The sequence below is a fragment of the Capricornis sumatraensis genome, chromosome 18 (genome assembly GCF_032405125.1).
Source record: "Capricornis sumatraensis isolate serow.1 chromosome 18, serow.2, whole genome shotgun sequence".
NCBI lineage: Eukaryota > Metazoa > Chordata > Mammalia > Artiodactyla > Bovidae > Capricornis > Capricornis sumatraensis.
The window spans coordinates 42777486-42791252 of record NC_091086.1 but is presented as its reverse complement, the minus strand read 5'-3'; the positions used below and the strand labels follow the sequence as shown (position 1 = coordinate 42791252).

General features: G+C 41.6%; 1 protein-coding gene and 1 non-coding gene across 2 annotated transcripts in view; one reads left to right on the top strand and one right to left on the bottom strand.

Moving 5' to 3' along the window:
• Positions 1 to 13767, top strand: part of EGFLAM (EGF like, fibronectin type III and laminin G domains) — a 189254-nt gene that overhangs the window by 31429 nt on the left and 144058 nt on the right. The window lies entirely within an intron of this gene.
• LOC138094748 (U6 spliceosomal RNA) lies at positions 6117 to 6223 on the bottom strand. The gene has a single exon (XR_011146263.1). It is a non-coding gene; the product is annotated as a U6 spliceosomal RNA (small nuclear RNA).

The window sequence follows — 13767 nt, the reverse complement described above, 5'->3', positions numbered from 1 at the left end:
CCCAACTTTTTTGGCACCAGGAACCAGTTTTGTGGAAGACAATTTTTCCATGGACTGGAGGTGAAGGATGGTTTGGGGATGATTCAAGGGCATTGCATTTATTTGGAACTTTATTTCTATTATTTGTATTATATTATATTATATTTTGCATCAGTTCCACCTCAGATCATCAGGCATTCAATCCAGGAGGTTGGAGACTTCTGCATGTAAATATAAAATCTCTATACATTTATCAAACATTAGCCAAAATCATTGACTGTTTATTATAGATTAAACTATTTTGAGTACCTTGCACTAATTTAATCCTTATACAAAATTGGGATACAAGTACAACTATTATTCCCATTTGATAGTTGAAAGAACTGAGGCACAGAAAAGTTAAGGAAGTCCCGTTAGTAATTACAGATGAGTAATAACAGGTGAGTGATAGGGACAAGTCATGAATGGAGGCAATATGGCCCAGGGATTTTGCTCTGGGTCACTACAGCCCTGGGCTTTGGCTTGTATTTTGCAACACAAAAGAAAAGTAGTGTGTAGGCCAGACTTTGCTTCCTCAGATGTCCATTAATGTGAAAAAATAAAAATTCTATTTCTATAGTGTTTCCTTTTCCACTTGTTATTCTTTACCTATAAAGCATCCACATACTATGTAGCTTACATAAAGAAGTTAGCGTAAACCCCAGTGAGTTGGAATAAAATTCAGGACATCCTGGCAAACACATAAGTGTGGCTTGTCTTTGCCCAGTCTCCTAGCAAGGTGGCAGACAGGAGTCACCTGGCAGCTATTTACTGGGCATCTGCTACGTGCTGGGCACTGTTCAAGATACAGGAGATCCCTAATGAGCAAACACAGACACAGATCTTTGCTATCATAGAGCTTCTATTCCTGAGGGAAGAGAGAGACAATAAACAATAGCCTGCAAATAAGTACATAAATAGATACTAGTAGTGCCATAGAAGAACGAGAAATACTTCTGAGTTCGGAATAAGAAGAGCTAGGCAGGGACAGATGTGGGCTGCCGTTTCCAGTAGGATGGTCAGGTCAGTCTCACGGAGAAGATCAAAAGACTCCGAGGAGGTGAGTGCGTTAGCAATATAAAGAACCGCCAGTAAAAACATCCTAAGGTGGGAGTGTGCCTGACAGGTTGCAGGAGTATCGAAAGGCCCGAGCATCTGGAGCTGAGTGGTGGAAGATGAGAGAACAGAGTTACAATCAATCGGGGGTCAGAGGGGGTAAGAGCTCGAGGGTCACTTTCATGCTGAGTAAGTGAGGAACCACTGCAGGGTTTTGAACAGAAGAATCGCCTGGTTGGATTCTCTTTTTAAAATAACACTCTGGCCGCTGCGTGGAGACTAGATGCGAGGGGGTTAAACACAGAAACAGGGAAACCTGTTAGGAAGCCATCACAGTAGTTTGGGAGAAAGAAGATGGTGACTCAGGCTGGGATGCGTCAGCAGGGGTGGTGAGGAGTCCTTGAGTTGCGGCTTTATTTTGAAGATAAAGCCAAGAGGATTTTCTGATGTGTTGGATGTAGGTGTGAGTAAAACAGCAGGCAAGAATGATGTTAAGATTTTTAGTCCAAGCAACTAGAAGGACTGTGTCAGTTTGGATGAAGGAGACTGTAGGTGAAGTGGGTTTTGGTGGTGGTTGGCATCAAGAGTTCTGTTTTGGGTGTGTTGCATCTGAGATGCCTGGTAGACATCCGCATGTCAGGAAAGCAGTTGAATACGAGTCTGGAGTTCAGAGGAGAGGTCAAAGCCCAAACAATGGTATTTAAAGCCAAATGCAGACGAGGTCAGGCTGCCTAGGTGGCTCAGTGGTAAAGAATCTGCCTGCCAGTACAGGAGATGCAGGAGACACGGCTTCAGCCCCTGGGTCAGGAAGATCCCCTGGAGGAGGAAATGGCAATTCACTCCAGTATTCTTGCCTAGAAAATTCCAGGGACAGAGGAGCCTGGTGGGCTACAGTGTATGGGGTCGCAAAGAGTCAGACATGACTTAGGAACTGAGCGTTCACGCACATGACAGAGATCATCCAAGAAAGGAGCACAGGTACTAAAACATTAAATCAGAGATAAGGAGGGCCCAACAGAAGCTGCTTAGAGGGAGTGAGGTGAAACCAGGAGGAAGCCAGGAAAGGGTGGTGTCCTAGAGGCCAAGAGAAGGAAATATGTCAGGAGGACAAGTGATCAACTGGCAAACACAGTTAATAAGTCAGGTGAGGTGGGGATGCAGAACTGGCCATTGGACTTAGCACAGATAGAGGACATTGGTGACTTTGAAAAATTCTGACCAAGGTAAATTTAAGGGAAAATGAGAGGAGGGAAGACAGTGGCTACAGACAGCTCTTTCTGGGGAGTGTTGCTGCCAAGGGGAAGAAAAATGGTGGTAGTTACCAGAAAACAGTTGAGTCAGGAGAAGTTTTTCTAAGATGGGAGAAATAACAATATGTGGCTTATAGCTCAGGTTCTTTAAATAGCATTATGACATCTAGAATTCATAGAGAAAATCTGGTAAAATACTACTGCTGGTGTCTTGTGAGAACTGAAAGTAGGGAGGGTGGAAGAAGATAAAAATGATATGGGAAGGCAAAGAGAGGGGTCTGAGGACTGATGCCTGTTAAATTCTGTGAGTTTGGGGGGATCTGGTTATCAGCAATGGCTAGATCAACTCATTGTGTTGTGCCAGGCAACTTGTCCAGTGCCTGTATGCAGTTGGCATCAATCTCTCCCATCCCAATAGTCCCCCAAATCCAGCTTAATCCTGTGATAGATCACTCAACTAGAAGTGTAGATCTCATAATATAAACCTGAGATCCAGGTCTGAGATTCCTCTGAAGTTATAGTGATGGACCTGGCATAGACTTGGGAGTCAGGCAAGTTGACATTCAAGATCTTAGTGTGGACACCCTCTTGCTGTGGCCAATCAAATCTTCAGCCTTCATTTTCTTATCTGCATGAAGGGAAGGATAATAATGACTACCTCATAAGGTTGTACAGCTTCCCTTGTAGCTCAGCTGGTAAGGAATCAACCTGCAATGCAGGAGACCTGGGTTTGATCCCTGGGTTGGAAAGATCCCCTGGAGAAAGGAACGGCTACCCACTCCAGTATTCTGGCGTGGAGAATTCCATGGACTGTATATCCATGGGGTCGCAAAGAGTCAGACATGACTGAGAGACTTGCACTTTATAAGGTTGTACAAAAATAATGAAAGAATAAATATAACCATAAATATTGTCACACAAACGAGCCAATAAATTAATTTCTTGCTTCTTTCTAAAATATAGCTTAATTATATTTCTGTTCTTTGGGTTCATCTCTTCCCAACAATTCAGAGGCACTTCTTCACTCAGACTCTTGAAACTTCAGACTATTTCTTTAAGAGGTTTGTTTTTGAGTTGTCCAAGAATAAAAAAAAGAGCACCTTATAAAAAGCCTTTCTTCCTATGTTCAAATAACTGTAAAATGGATGATATAGATTTTTCAAAAGCTTCTCTCATACCCGGTAAGAGACAAAGCCTTATTTCAGTTATTTCAGCTCCAGGGTAATTTTCTGAACAGGCTGTGTATACCTGAAGTGAAGATTTCGTGAGTAGTCTCTACTCTTGCTACTCCCTAACTGTCTTCATGCCCTGATAGCCCAGATTCAACAGTGAGCTCATTCTGGACCCTTAGAATCCCAGGGCTTAGCAGCTACCGTTTAACTCGTAAAGCACAGCTGCTCATGAGAAAAGATCACGGGAGGGTCTTCATTCCCATTTCACAGAGGAAGTAAGAAAAGCACTAGCAAGTTGTGAAATTGTGTAAAATACACTCATTGTCCCTGAGATTTACCCAGAACACTTCTGGGGGTATCTTTAAAGGACTTCTTAAAGAGAAAAACATTTCCCAAGTCTAACCCCTCTTATCAGTCTACTGTAGTTTTCTCATTATTCCTCAATCAGTGAGGATTTAAGGGAGGAGGCAGCTGAGCTATTGCCTAAAGAGTTTTAAACTATCACAAGGATGTCAAAATTTCACTGGAAATATAAGATGAAGACAATTGTAGTTACCAGAACTTCTCTCATCAGTTCAGTTCAGTTCAGTCACTCAGTCGTGTCCGACTCTTTGCGACCCCATGCACTGCCGCACGCCAGGCTTCCCTGTCCATCACCAACTCCCCGAGCTTACTCAAACTCATGTCCATTGAGTCGGTGATGCCATCCAACCATCTCATCCTCTGTCGTCCCCTTCTCCTCCCACCTTCAATCTTTCCCAGCATCAGGATCTTTTCCAATGAGTCAGTTCTTCACATTACGTAGCCAAACTATTGGAGTTTCAGCTTCAGCATCAGTCCTTCCAATGAATATTCAAGACTGATTTCCTTTAGGATGGACTGGTTGGATCTCCTTGTAGTCCAAGGGACTCTCGAGTCTTCTCCAACACCACAGTTCAAAAGCATCAATTCTTCTGTGCTCAGCTTTCTTTATAGTCCAACTCTCACATCCATACATGACTACTGGAAAAACCGTAGCTTTGACTAGATGGACTTTTGTTGGCAATGTCTCTGCTTTTTAATATTCTGTCTAGGTTAGTCATAACTTTTCTTCCAAGGAGCAAGTGTCTTTTAATTTCCTGGCTACAGTCACCATCTGCAGTGATTTTGGAGCCAAAAAAGTAAAGACTCTCACTCTTTCCACTGTTTCCCCATCTATTTGCCATGGAGTGATGGGACCAGATGCCATGATCTTAGTTTTCTGAATGTTGAGTTTTAAGCCAACTTTTTCACTCTCCTTTTGCACTTTCATCAAGAGGCTCTTTAGTTCTTCTTCGTTTTCTGTCATAAGGGTGGTGTCTTCTGTATATCTGAGGTTATTGATATTTCTCCCAGCAATCTTGATTCCAGCTTGTACTTCATTCAGTCCAGCATTTCTCATGATGTATTCTGCATATAAGTTAAATAAGCAGGGTGACAATATATATCCCTGATGTATTCCTTTCCCAATTTGGAACCAGTCTGTTGTTCCATGTCCAGTTCTAACTGTTGCTTCCTGACCTGCATATAGATTTCTCAGGAGGCAGGTCAGGTGGCCTGGTATTCCCATCTCTTGAAGAATTTCCCACAGTTTGTTGTGATCCATGCAGTCAAAGACTTTGCCATAGTCAATAAAGTAGAAGTAGAGGTTTTTCTGGAATTCTCTTGGTTTTTTTATGATCCCGTGAATGTTGGCAATTTGATTTCTGTTTCCTCTGCCTTTTCTAAATCCAGCTTGAACATGTTGAAGTTCATGGTTCAAGTACTGTTGAAGCCTGGCTTGGAGAATTTTGAGTGTTACTTTGCTAGTGGTGAGATGAATGCAATTGTGTGGTAGTTTGAGCATTCTTTGGCATTGCCTTTCTTTGGGATTGAAATGGAAACTGACCTTTTCCAGTCCTGTGGCCACTGCTGAGTTTTCCAAATTTGCTGACATATTGAGTGCAGCACTTTCACAGCATCATCTTTTAGGATTTGAAATACCTCAACTGGAATTCCATCCTCTTCACTAGCTTTGTTCATAGTGATGCTTTCTAAAGCCCACTTGAATTCACATTCCAGGATGTCTGGTTCTAAGTGAGTGATCATACTATCATGGTTATCTGGGTCATGAAGATCATTTTTGTACAGTTCTTCTGAAGAACATCTCTCATAGAGAGTACCAAATCCTCAAGTGGAATTCTTGTTAACAAAAGAATTCTTGAAATGCCCTGTAAGGAGATGAGTCCATTGACCCAAAGTTTTTTTTTTTTTAGGAGGGGGTGGGGTTGTAAGTTTTACTGAGTGAGCTATATAAGTTTAGAGCCAGAGTTGAATTGCTGGGCAAGACAACTAAAGCTGAAGCCTATGAATCACTGACTCTTTTTCATAATCCCCTAGGCAGTGAGCAGCTTGTCTTAAATAAGTATTGATCATATATATGAAGAATATTGATTTGAGTTTCTGCTCAAATGTTTGGGACAATGGGTAGAGGTTAAACACACAGGTACTTTTACTTCTAGTCAAAGCCCCACTAAAATGATTTCAAAGTATTTTTTTAATAAATTTTTATTTTTACTTTATTTTACTTTATAATACTGTATTGGTTTCCCATACATTGACAAAAAATATGGAACACTTCATGAATTTGCATGTCATCCTTGCTCAGGGGCCATGCTAATCTTCTGTGTATCGTTCCAATTTTAGTATATGTGCTGCCGAAGCGAGCACTCAAAGTATTTTTTAAAATATATTTTTGAGTTTTTTTTTAAATAGTTAATCTTATTTTGTTTACTCTGGGTCTTTGTTGCTGCACAATGGCTTTCTCAAGTTGTGACAGTCAGGGGCTACTCTTTATTGCAATGTGTGGGCTTCTCATTGCAGTGGCTTCTCTTGTTCCAGAAGCTCTGGGGCACATGAGCTTCATCAGTTGTGGTGCCTGGGCTTAACTGCTCCATGGCATGTGGAATCTTCCTCGACAGGGATCAACCCTGTGTCTCCTGAATCAGCAGGCAGATTCTTATCCACTGCACCATATGTTTTTTATTTTTTTTAAAAAACAAAACGATCAACAGAATTAGAGTAGGGAAACATCCACTGAATTCTTGAAGCTGAAAGGTATATGTAAGAGTAATAAATGACTTAATAGACTTAAGAAACTACAACCCTAAGCTGTCAGTAAGGAAAGCTAAATACCTATCAGATTTACATCCTGAAATCTCCTAAGTTTCCAGAGATTGGAAACACTGGATTCTTCTGGAAGTAGGAGGTGAGTTGGGGAGCTAAGATAAAAAGAAGTGATGAAAGTATGATTAAGAAGTAGAGTCCCAGGTATCTTTTTAAGATCTATATAGCTGGGCAGTTCCTCCCCATTCCTTTCCCAAGATTAGTAAAGCAAAAGTTCTGTGGCACTCATCACAGTTAAGATGGGTACCATATTGAAAAGTATGTGTACACAGATTGCTGAGACTTCATAGTCTTCTTCTTTACTCAGCTCCCATATTTTTGGCAGACAGACTTTCCCCTTTAGGTAGGATATAGGAGAATCTTTCTTTGGGATTTGACTAGCCTAAGAGGAAAGACTTGATGTTGATATTGGAAACTCTTGAAACAGCCACAGTAAATTTCATAGTCAAGAAGTCCACTAATATACAAAGTTTACAATGAGCTTTTGATTCCTGAACATTTAATTGTGAGCAGATAATCAAGGCTTCCTAGGCATCTAAAGAATGCCTCTAACATGAAAAATAGAAACAAAAATTATAAGAAAGAAATAAGTGACTTGAAAGGAATAGACTATGTGAAGAAAAGAAAATGTAAAAGAAAAAAATGATTCACTCAGATCCCTAGAAAGATCAGATATTGCAACCATAGAACATGAGCAGGATATTATATAAAAGGACATAATAACCAGAGGGCAAAAGGCGCTCTGGGATTTTAATAATATGATATAGAAATCAAAACTCACTGTAAGGATTAAAAAGAGAAATCTTTAAGGGCTTCCCTGGTGGCTAAACTGCAATGCAGGAATCCACCTGCAATGCAGGAGACCTGGATTTTATCCCTGGGTTGGGAAGATCCCCTGGAGAAGGGAACGGCTACCCACTCCAGTATTCTGGCCTGGAGAATTCCATGGACTGTATAGTCTATGGGGTTGCAAAGAGCTGGACGTGACTGAGCTACTTTCACTTTCGCTTTGGGAGTGATAAAGAAACGGCAAAAGGAAAGGAAAGAGAATTAGTGCCCCATCTGGGATATCAAATAGACAAATAACAAGTATTTTCCCAAGGAAGAACAGGGGAAAAAAAACCGCAGGAGATGTCACCAATGCAATAATTCAGAGATATTTTCTAGAACTGAAGGGCATGAATTTGTAGCTCAAAAAGGCCCACACATGAAAACAGATCCAAACCAGAGGGTGAAGACGAAATGCTACAAAATTTTAGAATGTAAAAACAAAAACACAGAAAAAGTCGAGAAAAGAGGTGGCTTTGGACTTCAACGATACTGACAACAAGAAGACTGTGGAGCAATTACTTCAAACTTCTGAAGGAAAGTGATTTCTAATTCAAAATTCCATACCCAGCTGAACTATCAATCAAGGGTGAGGATATAAGACTCCTGATGCATTTACCTCTCTCATGCCTTTCCTCAGGAAGCTACTGGAGGATGACTCCACCAAAACAAGACAGGTAACTTAGAAAGAACCAAGAGGCAGGGCACAGGATGCAGGGAGCAGGAAATCCAGCCCAGGAGAGTGAAACGAGGAATCCCAGAACAATGGTGGAGAGGAAATGCTAGGATGATAAGTACTTTAGATAAAGAGGGCAACCAGTCCAAACTGAAAGAAGTCAGCAGGCTCTGGATGATATGTCTTCAGCAAAATGAAATTGATAAAATATCTGACATGTCTTAATGTCTTGAGAAGAGATTTATGAATTAAGTACAAAAACAAACAAACTACCAACAGTAAAAATTGTGTCTTACTTGAGGGGACACAACTTAGGCATATTTGAATATTAGGATAGATTTATTATGTAAGGCCTGCACACTGTGATTCCAGAAAGGTTCAGAGGACACTTTCTTCACCAAAGCAGTGAGGAAATCATTTGTTAGGTAAGCCCTGGCATCCTTGAAGAGCTCTGCTGTGCAGACCAGAAATGGCAATGGGAACTGCTGCCATCAAACTGAGGTCCCTGAATTCAGTGGGAATGCTGGAATTTCAGGGTTACATGGACCAAGAAGCAACATTTAATGATCAGAGATTTGGTGGGCATGGTTATCATAATTGGCAGCAAGCTGAGTAAGTAGTCAGAATAGTCTTCTGACTTACTGAGATCTTTGATATTGGCTAGTTATCATGGCAATAGGTGGGAGCCTATTATATTGTTACTTGATTTGTAAGAGTCTAGGCCTTGTGATGGAGAAGGAAATGGCAACCCACTCCAGTGTTCTTGCCTGGAGAATCCCAGGGACAGGGCAGCCTGGTGGGCTGCCGTCTATGGGGTCGCACAGAGTCGGACACGACTGAAGCAACTTAGCAGCAGCAGCAGGCCTTGTGAACAGAAATCTAATTTGAATTACCACAGTTTTTCTTCTTCTTCTTTTTTACAAGATACTATTCTTTTGAAGGAGCACAAAGTTATTAGTCAATCCACAAATCTAAGTTCAACATTTAGTTACTTGGTAATATCTGTTCTAAGACAAAGGGAATCAGCAGAGCAAATATTTTAGTCTCAATGGCTTCTTGATTTAGGCTGATGTTCTGGTTGTTTGTGACTTACTCTCTAGGCTCACAGAGAAGCTACGGCCCTTCTACAATGTTGACTATTAAAGTTTAATATCTAATGTTCAGGGCCACTTCACTGAGATACAATTGCTGCCATTGTTGCTGTTCTATAATTTATATTATATTATTTTTACTTTCATGTGGCTTTCACTTTATTCGTTACTTATGTATGCACTGAAGTTATGCTGCAGAGTATATGACATTTCTCAGACTGTCTGTTACACTGACAGTCCCTGATGAACCATGACTCCCTGTGGGTATTTATGGACTTCTACAGCCTCTCCTGGAAGCTGATGCAGAAGTGATGCTGAGTCAATGTTATGCCTAAGTCTTTAGAAGTCCTGAAAGCTCCTGTTTTTTTGCACTTTGGCGAAAGCCAGCTGCACATGGAAGTCTACCTACCCTGAGAGCACCACATTATGGAAAAGCCCAGTATAAATACCACATGAAGGGGCCGCATGTAGGAGAATCAATAAACTCAGCTAACAGCAAGAACCAAGATCCTTGGTTGCCAACCCCAGCTAGTCTCCCAGCCAGTCTCCCAGCCAATAGCAGCACCAGCAAGCTACCCTGTGAGTGATGGTCCACCATCTTGGAAGTGAACCCTCCAGCCTCCAGCTGGGAGGCCAGCCTCGCTGACACTGTGTGAAGCAAGAGACAGCTTTTTTCACAAAGCCCAGTCCAGACTGAAGAATCATGAATAAATCACTAACAGTTATTTTGAGCCACTAAGTTTGGGGGTTGTTATTAAGTAACAGATAGTTATAGTACTATTTTTGTGTGTTTGTGTGTTGTACTTGGCACCTGGTGTAGCTCATGGATCTGTGTTAGGCTCCATTTTCTTAGGCAGCTTTGAAAAAATTGCTGCTGATCTTTGCATATAATTCTCTTGGCAAACATCTATCTCTTTGGGTAGTTGTCCAACCAATTAAATATTTCAAACTGCTTAGACATTCAAGAGAACATAAGCTGAAGAGTCTATGAACTCACTAGTCAGAATTTTCTAGTATTTTGGACAAGCAGAGTTACACTGCCCTGGGCCTTGTAGCTGAGTCTGGCCTGAGGGCTGGATGTGGCTTCTCGTGACCTTGACTGCTCTCTTGCTATTTCTCTGATCTGCTCATACTCTTGGTTCTCAATTTGCTTTCAGCTTCTGGGGAAGGCCTACTGATTCCATCCCCCTAGTTTTGTGTGGGAAAGAATACTTTTCCAGAAAAAGATGTTAAAGCGGTGTCCCCTTAGGAATAAACAGACTTCTTCTTCCATGTTCTTTTCAAGTAGCCTTTTTAAAAACTTCTCTCCTCTAACAATCACTATAAAGGAGAAAAAGCTAGCCTTTATCATATAAAAGTGACATGGCCAAAATGTTCTTCTAATGTTTGAAACTCAGTTGGTCCCATTCCTGCCCCTTTTAGTCCATGCTTCTCAGGGATGGGAGGCCCTGCTGACCAGTGGGGCCCCTCTCAGCACTCTCACACCTCTCTCTCTCCTCTTGGTCAAACTTTGACTGGTGTCTTCTGCCCATGAGCCCTGCATGTGGTGAGAGCTGGGTTGTACCAAGAGATGGGAAGCTTGGCAACCAAGAGATAGGTGCATGGAAAAGAGCACCACATTCTGAACCAGACAGATCTGGCTCAGAATGCCAGCTCTGGCATTTCTCTAGTTGTGTGACCTCAAGCAAGTTGTTTATACTCTCTGGAGTTTCCTTATCCCCAAACTATCATATTTAATGCTTACTTTATAGAGTTTCTCTGAGGTTTAAAAGTAAATTGTGTTAAGAACCTAAACCATAGCGTGGATGGTCAAAAAAATGTAGCAGTGATGAAGATGATGATGGTGATTGGCTCTAGAGAAAGAAAGGCCAGAGAATTCTTAACTGCTTCTTTCTATCATGGCTACCTTACCAAGCTTGACAGGTTGAAGAGGAATAGGGGAGGAGAAGGAATCTGGTGGGAAGAGCCAGGATTCACTCTGGCCTGGGTGTCACCTCCAGCTCTGTGTATTGCACTGGGCAGGCTGGGCACTGCGTTGCCCACTGTTCAGCAGCACGTGGTGACCACCTCTTTGTTGTTTAGTTGCTCATTCATGTCCAGCTCTTTGTGACCCCAGGGACTGTAGCCCACCTGGCTCCTCTGTCCATGGGATTTCCCAGGCCAGAATCCTGGTGACTACCTAGGGATCCAAATTCCATGGTGGCAGCTGGGTGGAATTAGTCACAATGATGTGCTGGGTACCAGCTCCCATCAGCTCACAAGAGCCAATTGTTCAAGTTTTAGGAATTTTGCCAGCTGTTAAACACAGCTATTATACAATTTAAATGATATGAGCCTACAATCAAATCCTTGAAACTCATCACTCTTCTGATTATTTTACTGCATTTTCTGTTATCAACGTTCTTGAGATTATTTATATCTAGGACTTGAACTGTGGAAATACTGGCATAATTATGTGCTAAAGGAACATCTCTTTCCAACTCTGTGTTCAATAATATTTCACAGGTGACTTGGAACTGGCCGTGGTGTATTTACACTATACAAATTGGCAAGGGCTACAAAGGAGGGCATTTAAAAACCTTTACCAACATGCCACTGAATGTAGATAAGGCTGAGAGAAGAAATAGGAACAAAAGCATGTCATTCTTCTGGAACCCACAGTGTGTTAATTATGTGTAAGCCAATCACTAACATTAGTGAAGGAAGGAAGAGAAAGGAAAGAAGCATGAGAAAGGAAGGAAGGAAGGAAGGAATGAACTACCGAGGAGTACAGGCAGGATATGTTGCTCCATCTCCTGATCCCTGTAACTAGAAAAAGCCTGTGTGCAGCAGCAAGACCCAGCACAGTAAAAACAAACAAACAAACAAAAAACCTTAAGCAAAAAAACTTATAAAACAAACAAATGAAAAACTTGGGAAGGCGACAGACAGTCCACTTCAGGACAGTAAATTCAACTCTTTGGGGGCAGGTAAGGTCCAGCCTGCATATTGCCTATCACCATAATGAATGATGATAACCCAACACCACACAATAACACCGAACACCACCACCATGGCTCCAGGCATGGACTGTGACAGAGAGAGGCTCAAATAAGTCATGATGGGGAATCCCAAGTCTCTCATACAGTTCCGATCCTTAAGGGTTGCCAGGTACTCGAGGTACACACAGAGCATGGACATTAGATGGTATTTCATCTCTGGAGCAGAAGTTGATTCTCACCTTTTAAAGTGTGTCAACAGATTTGGCTGACCTTTCACCTATGCTTTTTCAGCTCTTAGTTCTCAAAAATCCCCAAACAGTCTCATCTTTCCTTCTGCCCTTGTAAGTCACTGATTTGCTCTGAGGTTTCGTTCTTTAGATTAGCAAAGTGGGTAAGAGCTTTGAGCTCTGGGGTCAGACAATGGAGTGTAAATCCAGCTTTCCCTTACTAGCTGTATAACTTTGTACTAGTTTCCTTATCTGGAAATGGGAGTGATAATAGCACCTATGATGTGGAATTATTTTGAGGATTAAATTAATTATACATATTAACTTGAATTTGAGCAGGCTCTGGGATAGGGTGAAGGGCAGGGAGGCCTGGCATGCTGCAGTCCATATGATTGCAAAGAGTCAGACACAACTGAGAGTCTAGACAACAACATAATAACTTATGGAGTTAAATCATTCTGATCTCATGTGACATAAAGGGCTCAGAAAGTGCCTGTGATAATGTTTTTTATTAAAAGTATTTATTTATTTACTTTTGGCTGTGCTGGGTCTTCTTTGCTTCCGCTTGGTTTTCTGTAGTTGCAGCAAGTGGAGGTCTCTTCTCCAGTTGTGGATTGAGAGCTTCTCATTTGGGTGGTTTCTCTTGGTGCAGAACACTGGTTCTAGGTCACACGCTCAGTAGTGGTGGCTCACACAGGCTTAGTTTCCCCATGACATGTGGAGTCTTCCCAGACCAAGGATCGAGCCTGTCTCCCTGCTGTATCAGCAGGCAGATTCTTAACCACTGGACCGCTCGGGAAGTCCATGCTATAATTATTCTCTCATTATTATTATATGAAGCTTTTCCATGCTTCACCTCTGTAATATTTCAACCTTCCTTCCTGCCTTTTTTTATACTTTCTCATCTTCTCTAGAAGTCTCTTTGTTTGAATGTTATAATTTAATGACTAAGAAGAGAAAAAAAGGTATCAATTTTTTCCTAATGCCTTACTGTACATATTAAGGCCATTATCATTTACCCTTCTAGCCTGACTTTTCAGACAGTTTTCAAACATAACGCAGTGTTGCAAATGTAGTGACAGTGACCTTCATTAAGATTTTAATCTTGGAGGCATTTTATCCGACATTCCACTCTTTAAACCAATTTGACTAATAAACTCTTTCCTTTTCGCAAAGAACTCTTCATATGTAATAACTACTGAAGAATGATGCGCTCTGTGTCACTCCGTGTCAGAAAACCTGGGAGCCCTGGGAGATTACTTCTAGAGGTGGCCAGACGTGGGGA